Genomic DNA, 18,389 nt, shown 5'->3' with positions numbered 1-18,389 from the left:
CATAACGTAACTTAAAATTAGTTACATCTAAAGATGGTTTAATATTTACCGGTTGAAGCGTAGAGACTGGTGGTGGAGTCAATTGATGATTTTTAAATGTATCAATGGTTTCCTCAATTCTGGTTAATTATTTTCCTACAGTTTGAAAACATAAATTAGTATAATTAGTCTGTTTAATAAGTGGTACTATATCTTTCAACTGTAGCGACTCTTTTTGAGGCATTTGGGAAGGAGTTTCCACATATGCAATGATAATCAAAGGCTGTTGTGAAACATCACTAGGGACTAACTCTGAAGACAATGGTGGAAGATGGACAGAAACTATATTTTGACCACTTACTGTTGTCCATGTTCTTTGGATTTTCTCCAAGACATTGATCTGTTGCACAGGAACTACGTCCATAACTACACTGAATTCATAATACCATTCAGGAAAAGGTCTAAGAACTTGATACTTTTCTAAATGATAGTAATACTATTTTTTTAGCTGTTGAAGCTATTGTTTAGTATGGTTATGAAAATACCATGATCTAAATTCCTGATATTTATCTTACAAAAAATCCTGGTTTAATTGTTGTCTAATTTCACTTCCTGGTGTAAAATCCATTTAAATTTCAAAATTCATATCACTAGCAGTTGGGCTTTCGGGCCTTCTGATTTCATAGACTCCGTGAGGAATTTGGTTTTCTGATATGTGAATTCCCTGAATTAGGGTTTCGGGAAGGAGGTCAGGAAAAGGAGAAAATTGAGTAGGATGCCTAGAAGGCATCCCTTGGTTTACAGATTCTATAGGTTCAAACAAAGAATGTCTAGATGATTTGGGTAAATCTACTCGATAAGGCAGAGTAGATGAGTGATGACTCATACTGGACAAGCTTCGGCTTAGAGGTCGTTGAAATTTAAGATAAACATTACCTCCTTGTGTCTGAATAACATCATCTAGGGTTTGTCTGATGATTAGTCGGACTGGTATGGCATTCTTAATTTGCCATTTTTTTGGAAATGTAATATTGTTCCATGGAATCATTTTAGGAACATCTACCTGGTTACTAAAAAGGTTAGTATCAATTAGGACAGTTTGAAATTTAAGATAAGCATTACCTCCTTGTGTCTGAATAACATCATCTAGGGTTTGTCTGATGATTAGTCGGACTGGTATGACATTCTTAATTTGCCCTAACATAATATTCATTGTGTTTCCTGATATAAGGATTAAGAGTACTTAAAACCTTGAGATGGATACGAAAATTTGCAGATAAAGGTGGTGATCATAGTAAATACTGATAACCATTTGTCAAAATTTGAAGTTCAAGAACTTTAGACAGATTAGGGTCTATGAGTGCTATACTCAAATTCAGATAAATATTGAAATATACTGGTCCATGATATAGCGATCCCGATTTTCCCTTCATTGTTTAATTGTATTCCGAACTTGGTTCCGTAGATGTGTTGTTATCTTATTCCCGTTTCCATCCTTTACTCTTTGTATATGAGTCTTGGGTCATGTTGGGCAGGGTTGAAACAGGTTGTTTGTGTTTGGAAACCAAGGATTGATGTCCAGATTTTGAGCTTGACGCTTGAGCGGACCTGTTTGTATATCAGTCCGAAAAATAGCTTTTTGGATCACTTTTTCGGGCCATTCTCTCTCTCTAACTTCTCAAAGATTATGCATGATTATACTAGATTCATCTCATTAGTAAGATACATGTACATCAATTAGATGGTGACTAATCATTGATACCTATTTATACAATGTATAGAAGACTAATGCTAATACATTGAATGTGATGGATTTATTATGAATGAATCTTAGAGATGCATTATGTATCTATTATGAATATGTAAGATACATTAATCTATCTAATGAATTCATTAATATAAAAGATGCATTATGTATCATGAATGTATGAGATACATTAATCAATTTAATGAAGTTCATTGAATGAATAATTTGAGAGTTTCCCTCTCTAGACTACATCTTCTCTCTATAAATACATCTAGTTCTAGTGATCTTCTACCCTAGTTCCTTTGTATTGAGTGTGGAGCTTCCCTTGATCTTCATTTTAATCTGAAAGTTTGGCGATTTGGAGCACTTTGGTTTTTGGCCTTCATCTTCTCCATTTGAGGTAGGGATTTCTTTGTTCTTTTTCAATACTCCGTCTATAGATAGACATGTGGCAATTTTGTATTGCATGAAAATCATATCCGTGTTGGATTTGTTTGAAAATCATGAGGGGAACCTAGGGTTGGTTGTTTGAGAATGGTTTTGTTATCATTGACTGTGGTTTGGACTAATTAGAGAATAAAATTAGCATGTTATTATTGAAAGAAGAGAAAGCCCTAAATTATATTTTGATTTGGTAAAATAAAAAGGGTTTATGGTTGAACAATGTTGGTAAATTTCTATTGTTAATATGAGTTGTGTAGAAGGTGTTAACAGTTAAAGGATTAATTATGGTACTGGAGTTATTTTGAAATGAACGTATTGAATCAAGTTGGGTTATGGCTTATTATCCATGGAATTGATTTTGTAAAATGAAGAGAATGTAATTGGTTTTGTGAAAAGGGAAAAGTGTTTTTGGAATAAGTGATGGAACGTGTTGACTTGAAAAATTATGAAAGTTGATCTTGAAAATGGTAAATGAAATGTTAACTCTATGTGAGTCTCAGAAAATAAATTTGAGAATTGAACTATTGTATCATGAGTGTTGAATACACACATTTGGTGGTTTTATCCTTACCTATCGTACTGGTGTCGTTGTTGGGTTTAAGGATTGCTTGAGAGTTGAGTCTCTTTTATTAGGTGTACTGAATACATGCATCTAGAGGTTTTGTCCTTGGTCATCGGTGGAGGATGACATTGTTGTGTTGAATTGTGATGTATGCGTTACACTTGTGTTGGGTAAACATTATTGAATAGTTTATGTGTATGTATTACACTTGTTATTTATGCTTTGTTGTATTGAGGAATTTCTACATGATAATCGCTTATACACATTGTTTTGTGTGGGAGGAGATAGGGGATGTACTCCACGGTTTAGGGGAAGATAGGGGATGGACCTCTAAACCGGATTTTGTTTGGGAGGAGATAGGGGATGTACTCCACAGTTTAGGGGAAGATAGGGGATGGACCTCTAAACCGGATTTTGTTTGGGAGGAGATAGGGGATGGACTCCATTAGCACCACTATATGTGTGCTTATTGATATTAGAAGTGTTTTTGTTTGATATTGATACAGCACTAAAATGTGTATCATTTGTGAAGTATAGAAGTGTTTTTGGTTGATATTGATACAACACTAAAATGTGTATCATTTGTGAAGTATGGAAGTGTTTTTATCTGAGATTGATACAGTACTAAAATGTGTATCTATTATGAGGTATGAAATGTTTAAAATGAGTTATTATCTCGCTTATCGCTTGGCGTATCCTTAGCTCACTGTGCATATAGCTGGTAGAGCAGAGTTTTAATTGTTATCGTCAGTGTATCTAAGTATGTTATGGGTTGCGATGGTTACAGTTTTGAAAGGCCGAGCTGCTTCATTTGTGGATTATATACATGTTGATGATTTGTTATTTCCCTTTTATTTAAGGCATGCATGTATTGATATGAATGTATTGGGAACAAACCAAAATGCCATTTTGAGATTTTGGAAAGTGTGAAGGAAAATGGGGTATTTGTGAACATGTTTTCAAAAAAGGTCATTTTGTTGTAAGTACGGAAAATGGGGGAAGAGTAATGGGCTTGGTGAAATTGTTTTTTTTCTAAAACTGTTATAGTCATGAAAGTTTGGAAAAATGGGTAATAAAAAGGAAAAAAAAAGGTGAACCGCTTATAACGTCGAATGAAATGGTTGTTTTCGAGAAAAGTTCATACTTATGTATATTTTGTATAAACTGCCACATTACTATTCTAGTATGAGAATGAACATTCATGATCATAGCTATCTGTAAGTTGTTATTGTTGGAGATCATGTTGAGATCCCTACTGGACTATATGTTCATCCCACGTTGTTGAATCTTTTTCAGGTGATAGCCAGGATGTTCTACAAGGTTGGATCTTCTTATTTGTTGGCCACGGGGCCTCTTTTGTGTTGGCGGAATGCCATTTATGTAAAAAGGGTTATACCCTTCTTCTTGACTTTTAAAGATGTAAGCCCAAGGGCAATTTATTTAGTGTACTCCTGTTGTATTTACTTGCATACGAATGAGAGCAATGTTATTCACTTCTACAAGTTGAATATACGAGTTTATTTCCGCATGTTATCTCTGAAATGGAATTAAGTAAATGAAATTGGTAATACTTAGAGTAATAAAAAGTGGGGCGTGACACATGAGATAATCTGGTTTCAATAGCTCCCATTAGAGAAGCTTTCCAATCTAGGCATCTGCCATCCCTGAGAGTACAGGTAAGACTGGTATTTTGCCCTAGCAAAGTTAAAGGCTTAAAATCTATTTGGACGAGTCTGATGTGTACATACTTATATTTTTTTAGAAAGGGTACTAAATCCTGTATGTGAAGTAGTTGAATTACTTCGTCATCATTCTGTAAATGAAATTCATGTTCAAAAGTTTTAATTATTTCTCTACTAGTAAAATCAAAGGTTCCAATTTTATAAATGGTTTCTGGTTTGACCTTTGGAATTGTCCATTTATCCAAGACTTCTCTAACATCTTGGTAAGCGACTAGTTCTGCTGTTTCTGATGTAGAAGCTACTGTATTTGCTACTGTTGTAATAGTTGACTCTTTTTCTGCCATTGGTTGCATTGTGACCATATATATATAATTTGATTATAATATATTTATAATATGCAAAAATATAAACTTGGCTCTGATTATTTAGAGTCCATCGGTGTGGGATTGTTAAGCTTACCCTCTCTGTTGTTGGGATCTATGATTTATCTCGGACATTCTCTATTGTCGAACTTTTATGATCGTCTGTGCTTTGCAGTACGAGCACGAGCACAAAATGTGCGTCTGAATATTTTCATAATTTTCTGTCCTTTGTGCTTCTCGCTTTATTTTCACTTGTTTGGTGTAAGTTTTGAGTTGGATGGACTCTTGTAAGTGGCGTTTGGCTTTCTTGAATGAAATTTTATTCGAATAAAAAAAAACAAGAAAAAAATGACATATGAGATGATACATAGCAATAGATAGTATAAAGGGTAAATTACAAATACACTCCCTAAGGTTTGATTAAAATATGAATTGTCTCCTGTGATTTTGGAAATTATACTCCACCCCTAGAGATTTCTAATTGCATAAGAAATTGCCCATTTTATTAATAAATCATCAAGTCAATTAACTATTTTTATTTTAATAAATAATGTAGGTAATTTTATTATTGTATAGGAGAGAAATTAAGAATTTCACTTTTTAATTAATTCTATTAAATAAAAAATTCTAACAATGGGGTATTTATAATTGTTCAAACCACATGGAACAATCTGTACTTGAAGCAAACCTCAGGGAGTGTATTTGTAATTTACCCTAGTTTAAAAAGTGATGAATGTAACATTATTTTTGTCCCAATAATAGAGATCTACATTGACATCCTTCAATTACAAATTGCTTAATGCTAGTAATAATATTGACAAATTATATCAATGATAAAACAACCTATGAGCTGATACATAACAATAGATAGTATAAAAAAGTGATGAATGTAACGTTATTATTACCTCAATAATAGAGATCTCCATTGACATCCTTCAATTGCAAATTGCTTAGTGCTAGTAATGCTTTTAAGAATGTTGATAAATTATATCAATGATAGAATGACATATGAGATGATACATAATAATAGATAATACAAACAAGTGATGAATATAACGTTATTATTATTCCTGTTACAATATCTCAGAGAGAGAGAGAGAGAGAATATTATGTTATGTGTATATTAAATATTGTGTTGAATAATTATGTAACAATATATATAAGACTCCTTTATATAGGAGGAGAGAAACCTAAGTATGGTAATGAATAATATGATATGTATGATAGGCATAATATATAATTACTATATTTAACGATCCCAATAATAGAGATCTCCATTGACACCCTTCAATTGCAAATTGCTTAATGCTAGTGATGATATGAAGGCCTCGTTTGAGAACAAATTATTTTAGTAACTTTGTGGGTTTTTTGGTTAAAATATGAGGTAAAAAAAATTAGTGGCCTTGTTTGGTTTGTGTTTCAGAAACCATTTTCTGAAATCTTCTCTGAAAACACATTTCTGGGAGTAATCAAACCAAATAGATTTTCTCAAAAAAATTCTCAGAAATGTCTTTGGTTGTCTTTTTTCAGGATCACTTTTCAAAACAAATTCTCAGAAATCCATTTGGTTGGTTTTTTCAGAAACACAAAATACAAACACCCCCCCAATTATGTAAACATGTTTTTTTTTTTTCTTTTTTTTTTTTTTGAGAATGAAGCAAAACAGCACAGATTAGAATGAAATTGATGGATACTCACAGCATGGTCAAGAAATTCATGCAATAAAGCTGTATTTTCTAATGCAAAAATCTGGCCTTATGCCAGATCAGTTCACCTTTGGAAGCATAATAAGATCTTGCTCAAGTTTGAGTTCCATTGAGCTAGGGAGGCAGTTGCATGTTCATGTCATTAAATCAGAATTTGGTTCCCACCTTATTGCACAAAATGCTTTGATTGCAATGTACACAAAATTTGGTCAAATTGCTGATGCATTGGATATGTTTTCTGGTATTAAAAAAAGGATTTCATTTCATGGAATGCAATCATTGCAGGGTTTGCGTATGGTGGTGATGCAGACGAAGCCATGCTGTATTTTTCTCAGATGAGGCATCTGGCATTGACCCCAGATGATATCACAGTTCGCTCCCTGCTTTGTGCCTGCACAAGTCCAGTTACCCTAAATCAAGGCATGCAGATACAGCCATACCTTATCAAAGTGGGTTTTGATTTAGGTATAGTAGTGTGTAACACTTTACTTTCAATGTATGCAAAGTGTTCAGATCTTTATGATACATTTAAAATGTTGAACGAGATGACAAGCAATGCAGATTCGTTCTACTACTCGTATCAAATGCTCCTTTCAAATAAACCACCAAACTCTAAATGTGATGAAGGATAACCCAGTTACCAGACTAGAATGAACACAGTACCTGTTACCACACTGACAACATACCAAACCAGTGTCTCAAGGGATGAAGACTAACAGAATCTATTTAAGCACCCAATTAAGGCCTTTTGTAAAAACATGTAAAAATGGATCTAAATATGTAAACACACATTCAGAACACACAGAAGCATCTGTTCTCAGACCAAAAAACAAAAAGCAGCATCATGCAAATTTAATATACACAGAGAAGCATCTGTTCTAGTTACAGATTCAGAACACACAGAGATGGGACTGTTCCAGTTACAGCATCTAAATATAAAATACAGATTCACCATTGCATCTAAATTTAAAATACAGATTCACTAGTTACAGCATCTAAATTTAAAATACAGATTCAGAACACAGCAACACAGACTTGCCAGCAACACAGCAAATTTAAAATTAATCTAATCACAACTATCCACTGTTTCACTATTTTGCCAGCAACACAGCAACACAGACTTCAACACATGGATATAGAACATCACCTAGATAAAGAAGACATATTCAAAACAGCACCACAGTGAATTTGATTGCAGCAGCCGCACCACGCGTTGGCTTCATCTGCATATGGCTTTTTAGTTAGCAATCTCATTTTCAAATATATACAAGAAATACAAATATAATGTGAAGTTTGAAACATTAACCTACTTTGATTATGTGCTCCATTTTTTCCAATTACCAAAAAGAATCTACCTACTTGTTATCATATACCTATTGTTGTATGCCTCCCACATAAATGTTGCAACCTCATCTCGCCATTGTCCTATCTGCACTAGTTGTTCACGTGACATGTTCACATGGTTGTGTTGTTGCATAGTTGGTACTCCATCTTCATTTCCGTGGACATTTTGAACTCCAACTTCACCCTGAACTTGACTTGCACCTTCACCTTCACCTTCACCTTCACCTTCATCTTCATCTTCATCTTCATCTTCTTCTTCAACGTCATCTTCATCTTCGTCACTTGATTCTTCTGCATCGAAAAATTCATCCTGCTCTTGCACCGTCCGGATCCAATTGTGGAGAACACAACATGCCATAATGATTGGCCCTTGTCGTACCATATCATACCGTGGCATGTGTCTCAATAATGGAAACCATTGCTTCAACACTCCAAAGGTTCTTTCTATAACATTCCTCAAAGAAGAATGTCTATGGTTGAACAACTCTTGTGGACCATGGTAGCGACGCCGCCTATTGAACTCTTGCAAATGGTATTTTTGGCCACGATATGGGGCTACGTACCCGGGCATGTGTGTATACCCGGCGTCAACGAGATAATACTTGTCTACAGGAAAACCCTTTCAGTAAGAACATGTCATGCCATATTTGGGTGTGAGAAAAAGGAAAACTCTAAATTAAAAACAAATACACTTACTAGGTGGTAGGTGTGGAAAGTCAGCAGAATTTGTGGTAAGTGCTTCTAGGAAAATTCGCGAATCGTGTGCACTACCTTCCCAACCAATGTATACAAACGTAAACTTCATGTCAAATGAACATGCAGCCGTGACATTTTGAGTTGTATGCACTTTTCTACCTCGATATGGCATTTCGTCACCTTCTGGTGCCACAACAACATGTGTGCCATCTATGGCCCCCACACAGTCCTACATGACATAACTTTGAATTAATTTATCTAATTTTCAGTCTGAATAAGCCATATAAAATAATGCAAATGAACTTAAGGTTTTGTTACCTTAAACCATGGCCAGTACCGTCTGTCATTCCGAATTTTATGATGGGTCACATCCATGTTCGGTGGTTGGATTACAAATGGCGCAAGATTTCCCAACGCCCGCATCATAAGTACGAAATGACGATGAATTGTCTCATTTGAGTGTTGAAATCGATCTCCTGCATTTCTTGTTCCTGAACTTTGACCACAGATAAATAAAAACATAGCCGACGACTCTTCAAGTGACAATCGCATGTTCAACCAGTCTACAACATTTCTACGGAAAATCTGTTTAACCAATTCCACAAATGTCGGGACTTCCATTCGCAATTGTTCACGGATTGATTTAGGATTTCCACTTAGTAAGAATTTTATGTACTGCTCATCGGTGTATGGACAATTACGTTGAGGTTGTCTCGTAGGAATGTCACGTGTTAGTTGACAAACCATGTGTAAGTCCATCACGTCATCGTCATCGTCACTGTACGGGTCGTACATACTGTTCGGTTGCCTTCCATTGGATCGTGACGACAACATCTAAAGCGGAAAGTGTAAAACAGTCAAGGTATTATCAGTAATGACATGAGTACAGCACTAAAAATTTAATGAGGACATTGCAACAAAGAAAGCATGGCAAAAAGATATTACGACAACATAGTGGTAAGCCTAAAGCCAATGAACTTAGACAGCATGATATAGATAGTTAGTCAACACCCAACATAGTCCAAACCGAATATTACAAAAACAAACAAATTAAAACAAATATAATTTAAGTTTAACAAATGCGAAAAATAAAGAAAAATACGCCCAAACAATTCTGCGAGCATCTTCATTTCCAGAAACCTCAAACCAAATAGTGGGATGACCAAGCTTCTCACAAACTGAGGATCCAAAGGTACCTCATTTCCGGTTCCATGGTCATAAACATGGTTCGCCATTCTAGTGATGTGAACATGTTCATGGCCTTCAAAAATAAGCTCGAATCTAGGGCCATTGATTTTAGGATGGTCATACATGCTGTAACGGAGTACGCATCAGCTGCCCCAGCATTGGCCTCGGCTTGAAGGTAAAACCGTTCACGTGCTTCACATGAACGTTGCCATGATTGCAGTGCATCGTCCATTTTTGGGTTCTTGCTGGACTGACCCTGGCCACTAGACTTACGCTTACTTCCAGAATTTATAGATTCATCTACTATGCCTTTTCCCGACGTATATGCATGAAAGCGTCCATCTTTTTCTCGCTCGTCATCAGATGTGGGTGCACCCTGACGAGAAGAACGCGCAAAAGCGCCCGTGGCAAATGACTTGGCAAATATTTCTGACAGGAGCTCATAATGTTCAAGGCCTTTGGTTTGGAATTGTTTTGCATTTGGGTGTGCCTACAAGTTGTAAACTTTAATTAATTAAGCATTTAGAAAATTATTTCTCTATGCACATGGTTATGCTAAATGTATGCGCCAAATAATTACCTAAACATAATTTTCCCAAACATTGTCTGGGGCTGTCACTGTTTGAGTGATTGGATCCCAACCCAAACCCGTGTGGTTTTTCAGAGCAACAAACTCTTTGTAGTTCGCCTTCAAACGCGCGAACTTACCCTTAAATTTTTTTTGCCCATAATTTTTTCCAACCTTTTTAGTCATCTCATCATCAATTGTTTGCCACTACCTTGGGAAAAAACTCCTATCTTTCTTTGACATGGAAGGACCCTCTTTCTTTATTTCGTCCACCAATATTTCTAAAAATATCTTGACAATTTCAGACCCCCACATCTTAAAGTCGTCATTATCGTTAGCCATTCTAGCCTAATACAAGTGCAACAAATTACAGTTTATAGTTATGTGAACAACTTAAGTTCCAGAAAAAGTTTGGCAGTACGTGACATGAAGCATATGCATAATAATAGCCATTACGAATATTACAAATATTTAATATGAGATTCCGTGTGCAAAAGTTTACCGGATAAGGACAATCGTTTTCAGCTGTGGAGGAATTGATTGATGGTTGAGGTGATCTCTTCCTTTTGGCCCTTGGTGTATTGAACAATGACCGTGGAGTACAAAGTTGGCCTGGTTTAAAATCAAAATGAAAAATTCAGAATGAGCAGAATTTATGTGGCATACATGAGCAGAATTATCCGAGCAGAATTATCCAAGCAAAATTTTTAGAATGAGCAGAATTTATGTACGCATACATGAGTAGAATTTATATTTCAAATCAAGTACCGCCTTTTTTCTAGTCATTCATTTCTGGTCAATGCAAGAAAAATCATTGAAGTTATTCTAAGTGAACATATGTGAAATACAATATTCAAACCTTCATAGTTTAAATTTTAAATCCTGCCAGTATTCTAAATCAATTTTGCCTTATAAAACTGAAGAGAATTGTCATTCCAGCTACATCGACTCCACAACACTAACTGATATAGAACCAAAAACTGGGTCAGATTGTGAGAACTATGCCACTCCTGTGAAACACACTATTGGGCTGTTTTTTTAGCCCATGCAATAGAGATCACCATCTAGAATTTTTGGCTGGTTGCCTGGTTAAATTTAAAGAACATTGACAATGTTTGTACACTAATCTGTAGTTTTGACATTAGTAGAATAAAAAATTAAATTAATTCCACTCTAAAATCCCAACAAAAGTAGAAAAATGAATATAATTGAAAAATGCCAATAGAACAACTCAAAGTTTATTGAAGAAGAAAATAAAAAGGCTGCTCCAAACAGGGAAATTAATTTTTGCAAAACGTTCATTAGATCATTTCAGTACGAATATCCCAAACAGAGTTTTTGATCTGTCATTGATGATATAAATGCTCTCAGAATTTGTATTGACCAGAATTTATGTATGCATTGACCAGAATTTATGTATGCATACATGACTAGAAAAAATGTGGTACTTGCATTGACCAGAATTTGTGTGGTCATCTATAGCCTTCTCTTGAATGGTTCATTTGTAGCATACTGTTCCCAAAATAAAAGCTGAAATGGAGAAAACATTGCAGTGGTTCATTCCCATTGCCACTAACACAACCAAGTAAAACTACTAGCCTTGACAACATTATGCAAACTCTACCACTATATAAGAAATTAAACTACTCCATTAAAACTTTAAAATCTACTCAAAAGATAAACAACTCAATCTTTTTAACACATTCTAAACTGCTACTCGACTCATTTACAAGCCTAATCAGTAGTGTTTTGTAACCTCACATTTGCTATTTTTCAATGTATCAAAACTGCATCTTCTATTTCCAACATCAAATATGTGCAGCATTTTCTATTTTCTCATTGTTTTTATATTCTCAAAGTAAAAGATTTTTTGAAAAGCCAAAACTACAACAAAAGCAACACTCATCAACTGCTATGTTAGACTTGGCTTGCTCACAAACACAAAACGCACACCAAGCCTACTAATCTACAGAATGAAAGCTTCACCGGAATCAATTCAGTAGAAAATGATACAAAAGAAAAAATAAGAGTGCAAATGTATAATAAAGTAAAGAAGATTCCAATGTTTGTGGTGTAAACCACGTGGTGTAGCAATTGCTATCGATTCCATATCCCAAAAGTTTGGCGTCAAAGATAGTGTAACAAATTGCATCAAGCTTTTGCACGATATGCAAGGATATATTACAGTATATGACCACAAAATCCTGCATTTTTGGGCAAAAATTTCCTTCTTATTTGAGAGCTTGAAAATGATATCAGCAGAATTGAGGGACCTTTAAATTATTCTTTCACCTTCATTGTTTACTGCCGTGGAACGAAATTCAAGGCTGAAATCAGTGTAAATTCATCTTTTCACAAAAAATGGGGAGAAACAACCATTTTCTTATCAAAATTGCTAATCCTAAAAAGAGAACTATCTGTAATCTGCATATGTTCTATGAGATACCAAATAAATTAAGCTAAGGTTAATTTACCGATTTCGAAAATTATCTGGTGTGTGACTGTATGGACTACGATTTCAAAAATTTACCAGAATCAGTCAATACATTGTTCAAAACTGACAAACCCAAATGAAATTTAAAAAAAAAAAAAAAAAGTAGTCATGCATTAGAAATACCTCTTGCTTGCCTGCTTTTGGTGGCCCTCAAATTCCACCGTCCACAACGAAGTTTTGAGCACGGCCTCTTCGTTTTTGCAGCGAAGGATGAAGTTATGCTTCGTCTTGGTGGGGTTCGACTGGTTGGTTTGCATTTTATAGAGCCCAGAAGAAAAAAATGAAGGACATTGATGTTACAAGTCCCGATTGTGTGAAGATTTCATTCAGTTTGACTAAGACCAAAGCTAGGGCACGATTTGGGGAAATCTGTGAGGCAGAGAAGTTGTGATAGACAGTGTCGGTGCATCTAATGCGGAAGATTTCAAAAATCTTGAACAGCGTATTGATGGAGGGAAGGCAAGTGGGTCTTCGAAGGCACTTGGGCGAGTGTAGATCTTTACTTACAGGTGCGGATCGTCTTCCTTCACACAGCCGATAGAGAGCCGTTGGATTGCCTTGAATGATTTTCTTTGTATCACAGAGATAGGTCAGAGAGGTTCTTTTGAGAGAGAGAAGACAGGAGATGCGTTTTCAGAGAAGTTTTGAGACAGAGAAGTTCCAAAACGTGTTCTGAGATGAGTCTCAGAGAATATTTCAGAAACAGGTTTGCCAAACGTGTTTTGGTACTTTTTTCTCTCAAAAATTGTTTCTGAAATACAAACCAAACAAGCCCAGTATGTTTGGAATGACTTTTTTGTTTTTGTTTTTTTTTTTTTTTTAACGAAAGAATGCAAAAAGTAAAGAGAAAATAAAATCTTAAATTTTTTGGTATAGGTTGTTGGCTTTTTAGTTTTTTTAGTGACTTTTTGAATTTTAAGCTAAAACAATGAGTTGCCAAACAAGGCCTAAGAATGTTGATAGATTATATCAATGACATATGAGATGATACATAACAACAGATAGTATAAAAAAGTGATGAATGTAACGTTATTATTATCCCAATAATATAGATCTCCATTGACATCCTTCAATTACAAATTGCTTAGTGCTGGTAATGATTATGTTGATAAATTATATCAATAACATATGAGATGATACATAATAATAGATAATATAAAAAAAGTGATGAATGTAACGTTATTATTATCCCAATAATAGAGATCTCCATTGATAACCTTCAATTTCAAATTGCTTCATACTAGTAATAAGATTTAGAACATTGATAAATATATCAATAAGTATATCAATTAGACTGATTTTTAAAATTGGAGTACTTTATAAATCAAGAAAAAGTTACATATTTAAATATAATATTTCGTTTGGTTTAATTTGCTTCATATAAAATAATTTAAAATTGAAATAAACCATACTGATAAAAGATTGGTTAAAAATTGAAATTTTGATTGTTCTTGGACAATCCACTTGGTTCCACCAATTTTTCTTACACCACTATTTATTTTTGTCTTCTACTTAAAGGGCATGTTTATTTATGTATATTAATAATGATTATGCAAAAACATTTATTTTATTTTGCAATTAATTACACTAAGATCCCTAATTTTTAACAAATATTACTTTACTTATTCATTTATGAACTATACATATTAACCCTCTCAACTATGAAAATCATACAAATACAACTATTTTTGAGATAGTATGGAAGGGGTTTACAAGAGTAAAAGTGTTACATTTTTATAATTGAAAAAATCAAAATATATAAATTCATTGATAAGAAAATAAATATTCACTCATAGATGAATATTTGCTATGATAATTACATACATGAACTTGTAACAACTGTTTTAAGCCGTCCTATATGTTTGTCATTGTCGTTGATTGAATAAATCAGAATACATATTGATTTCAACATGGAGATTTGGGAAATAGATAACAAACAAAGGTTTTAAAAATAAATAAAAATAAAATTAAAAAAACACAACGCATAAAGCCAGTTTGGGGCTGTGAAATGAGATTTTAGTTTAATTTAGGCTAAAATTTAAAAAAAAAGATAAAATATGTTAAAATAATTAATAAAACAAAATGTCACGTCAAATTTATAATTATTTTACTTTTTCTGTCACAAATATTACATCCAACGACAAAAAAAATCCAATCATCTTCCCAAATATAAAAAATGTTAACCTACTAAAATAACCTACTGAAATAGCAACTTCTCAAATACCCATTGAGAACAACACTGGTCTCTTCCTTCTCACTTCAAAAAAAAAAAAAGCAGTTCCTTCTTTTTATTTTATTTTTAATTTTTGGGTGAGTGGGTACATATACTCAATTAATAAATAAATTGCACTTTATCCCTTTACTAACAAGTATTATATTTATTTTTTTTCATAATTTTTAATGTATTTTAATCTCAACTATCTATTAACATTCTATTATGAAAAAAATAAAATAAAATAACACATGAATTTTACACACGTATATATCTTTCCTGTCACATATGTTTCATAAGATATGAAAAATATGTATATATCTCCTACGTATATGTAAAATAAATTAGCTCCTAATTGAGCATTGTAATCATAAAATTAGTAACTCACATGTTTCTTTTTTGTTTTGTTAATAGAATCTCAACAATAGGGGTTGGATTGAAATAAATCAAAAAAATTAATAGCAAAAATAATAATTATCCATAAGTGAGGGATAAAGTGTAATTTGTCCAATATTTAACTTTATCCAGCTTTCAAAGTTAGTATTATTCCATATTTTCTCTCATTCATAGAGAGAGAAAGAAACAAAAACAAAAACAAAAACAAAACAAAACAAAACAAAACAAAACAAAAAATGAGAGGATAGAAAGAGGAGTTTCAGTTTCACTCTGTTATTTTTGGTGCTCTCTATCTCTCTTCAAAGTAAACTCTTCCAATTTTTTTTTTCCAGAGTCTATAGTCATATATTCCATTCTGTTTGTACTCTCATTTGAGAAGAGAGAAGAAGTTGAATTGGTAGATGAAGCTGATGAAGACGATGATAATCATAATGAAGTTGTAAAGTTGAATTCTATCTGTAATCACTGGTGGAAAGCGAAGTAAGAAACCGGTTCCTTCTTCTCTTCCAATTCAACTTCCCTAAGTGGTATATCAGCTAGAAATATCTTCATGAACTCTCTGCAACACTCTTTGCCACTGCAAATTTCGTCCTCACTTGCCTGATCGGAACTGACACCTTCTTTCTCTACCTTCCTGCGCATCAAAGCCAAGTTATCAAACCTCAAAATGTATGCTTGGTTGTAACCCTCAAAGAGCCGCTCATCGAATGTGTTGATGATGTAGTAAGCATTGACGTCGACCTTCAACACGAAGAAATGATCATTCCAACTTACTATGTACATCCTAGGCATGTCATTGTCACCCTCTGCGTTCTTCTTGATCTCATCCCATATATGATCAAAAAACATGACTCCTTTCAATGTCTAGAACTCTTATGGGCTGAAGAATCCGATGAAGGACTTCTCATGCAAGACCGATATTGGGCAGAGTCTGACTTGCAGGACGGTCTCGATGTCAAAATGCTTGTCGGGGAATTGGTTTATCAAGTCCTGATTATCTCAGAGCTTTCTCCATTTAGAGGAGCCTTCGACTATGAGCCTGTCGAATTGGGCCCTCGTTGGTGTGTTGTCTTGGTTGGATTGAAGCCAATTGGCAATGACTTCAGCCAGTGCTGCACATGCGCTTTCTCTGGCAGCTTTGTTGATGCGTTGGTCGAAGGAAGCGAAGAAGACATTAGCTTTGAGCTTTGCTTCGCCATCTCTGCTGACTAGCTCCTTTTCTTCCCAATGACCAGTGGTGTTAGGTTCCGTTTGCTCACAAGCAAGTTCATTCACATCTAATTTCTGCAAAAAAATAGTTATGAAGAAAGGTTATATTACAATTTTCAACCTCACTAGTAGCAAAATATGTATTGATATTGACAGTATACTTATATATTAGTTGATATCGGACAATATTAGTAAATATATCGAAAGTTTAAATTCCTGATACATATCAGTCCGTATGTTAGGTATGTGGCACTATTTAAAATCCTACAAAAGAAACAATTGTTAGTTCTTGCATTTTCATTTGTCTCAATATATGTGTAAAAACTGCACTACAATGTGCAAGAAAGTATATGACAGTATCTGGGAATATGTGAAAGGAGCATTGAAATTCTAAATATTTTGGCATTTTCTCTACCTTATTGACAGTCCATAGGGTTGCCATTAGCATGATCTATGATTAAATAACGCAACATATGAATTTTACCTCATTATAAAGCCGAGCAATTTCCAAGCGATCAGGTTTATCATCACAGGCAACAGCTGAAATTTCTTCTGAAGCTGCACAAGAACAAGTCAAATCATATTAACTACCTAAACAAGCCTTGGCTCTTTTGACATGTTAAAGATCAGCGGTCCATCAGTATGCAATGAAATAACAACAAAGAACGAAATAATCCAATATACTAGTGGTTTTAATAACTGAGAGTTGCCAAACATTATTCTTGATTTACCAGAACTAAACTTAAAGAAACAGTGGGTGCACTTACTGATCACTTGTGGTAACTGATTATTAGTTTGAGAATCAATATCCAGGGAGCATGGGCTTGGTATATCGAGAACCTTGGCTTCCGTCTCCGACTCTTCAATAGGAGTCTCATTTGCTTTTGCGTCACCCTACAATAACATCAAATAATAAAGAGAAACCATATGAGTTAAGTATTGCTTCATTGCAGTTAACTAAGAATGCAATTTATGTAGTCTATTTCGCTGGCAACTCTTTCATATAGAACCATATTTAGAGTTCGTAGCAATTAAGTCACATTGGAAGATGAAATAAACAAACCGCCAAACAAGAATTATGATGGTATGCTTTTTATTTTTGGTTAATAGAATAATCAAAAAGAAAATAAACCTAAATAGGAGATAAATTAGTTCATTTTTCTTTGGCTGGTCAAAAAGTATTTTAGAAATTCCAACCAAACAGTGCCAAAATATTTTTTTTCAACATTAACGCACCAACGAGACTGATGTTGACTAACCCTGTAGTAGCTAATGGAAAACGTTAGCTTCCTATTCCTCTCATCTTCATTCATTTCGCTATAATAGTCATAGCTCTTCTTCGGCGACTTCCCACCATCACGGCGACTAGTTTTCTTCTCCGACAAATTACACAAATCCATTCTCATCTTCCCCTTGTATTTTTCTTTGGTTCTTGGCTCTGTCGTCTTGTAACATGTCAAGTACCTCTTGAGCTTCCGCATCAACAATGTCCCGAACCTCTGGTGATTACGCCTTGCTAGGTCCACAAGTTGAGGTTTAGACATAGATGAAACAGAGCCATTTGTGGGTTTGTGTGATGAGTTTGAATTTGAGGGCTTCATGGAGAGACAAAAAGAGAGAGAGAGAGAGAGAGAGAGAGACAGAGAGAGAGAGAGAGAGAGAGAGTAACGCTGCACGGAAGCGAGGTTAATATACCCGAATCCACGGGACTGGAACTGTAACGCAGCACGGAAGCGAGGTTGATATACCCGAATCCACAGGACTGGAACTGGAATCCACAAGAAAAAATATACTAAGAAG

At 34.4% G+C, this 18,389-nt stretch overlaps 1 long non-coding RNA gene across 1 annotated transcript in view; it reads right to left on the bottom strand.

The window, feature by feature from the left end:
* LOC145790132 (uncharacterized) overlaps positions 1-17,504 on the bottom strand; it is a 31,543-nt gene extending 14,039 nt beyond the window's left edge. The window contains exons 1-2 of the long non-coding RNA XR_014328783.1: positions 17,357-17,504; positions 17,074-17,147 (exon numbers count right to left, since the gene is read on the bottom strand). This is a non-coding gene — a long non-coding RNA (uncharacterized LOC145790132). The remainder of the gene's footprint in view (positions 1-17,073; positions 17,148-17,356) is intronic.
* Positions 17,505-18,389: the final 885 nt, after the last annotated feature.

Source organism: Camellia sinensis, chromosome 5 (assembly GCF_055761805.1).
Source record: "Camellia sinensis isolate YWXY chromosome 5, ASM5576180v1, whole genome shotgun sequence".
Classification (NCBI taxonomy): Eukaryota; Viridiplantae; Streptophyta; class Magnoliopsida; order Ericales; family Theaceae; genus Camellia; species Camellia sinensis.
Note: the sequence above shows the minus strand (reverse complement) of the source record. Positions and strands in the feature narration are given on the sequence as shown.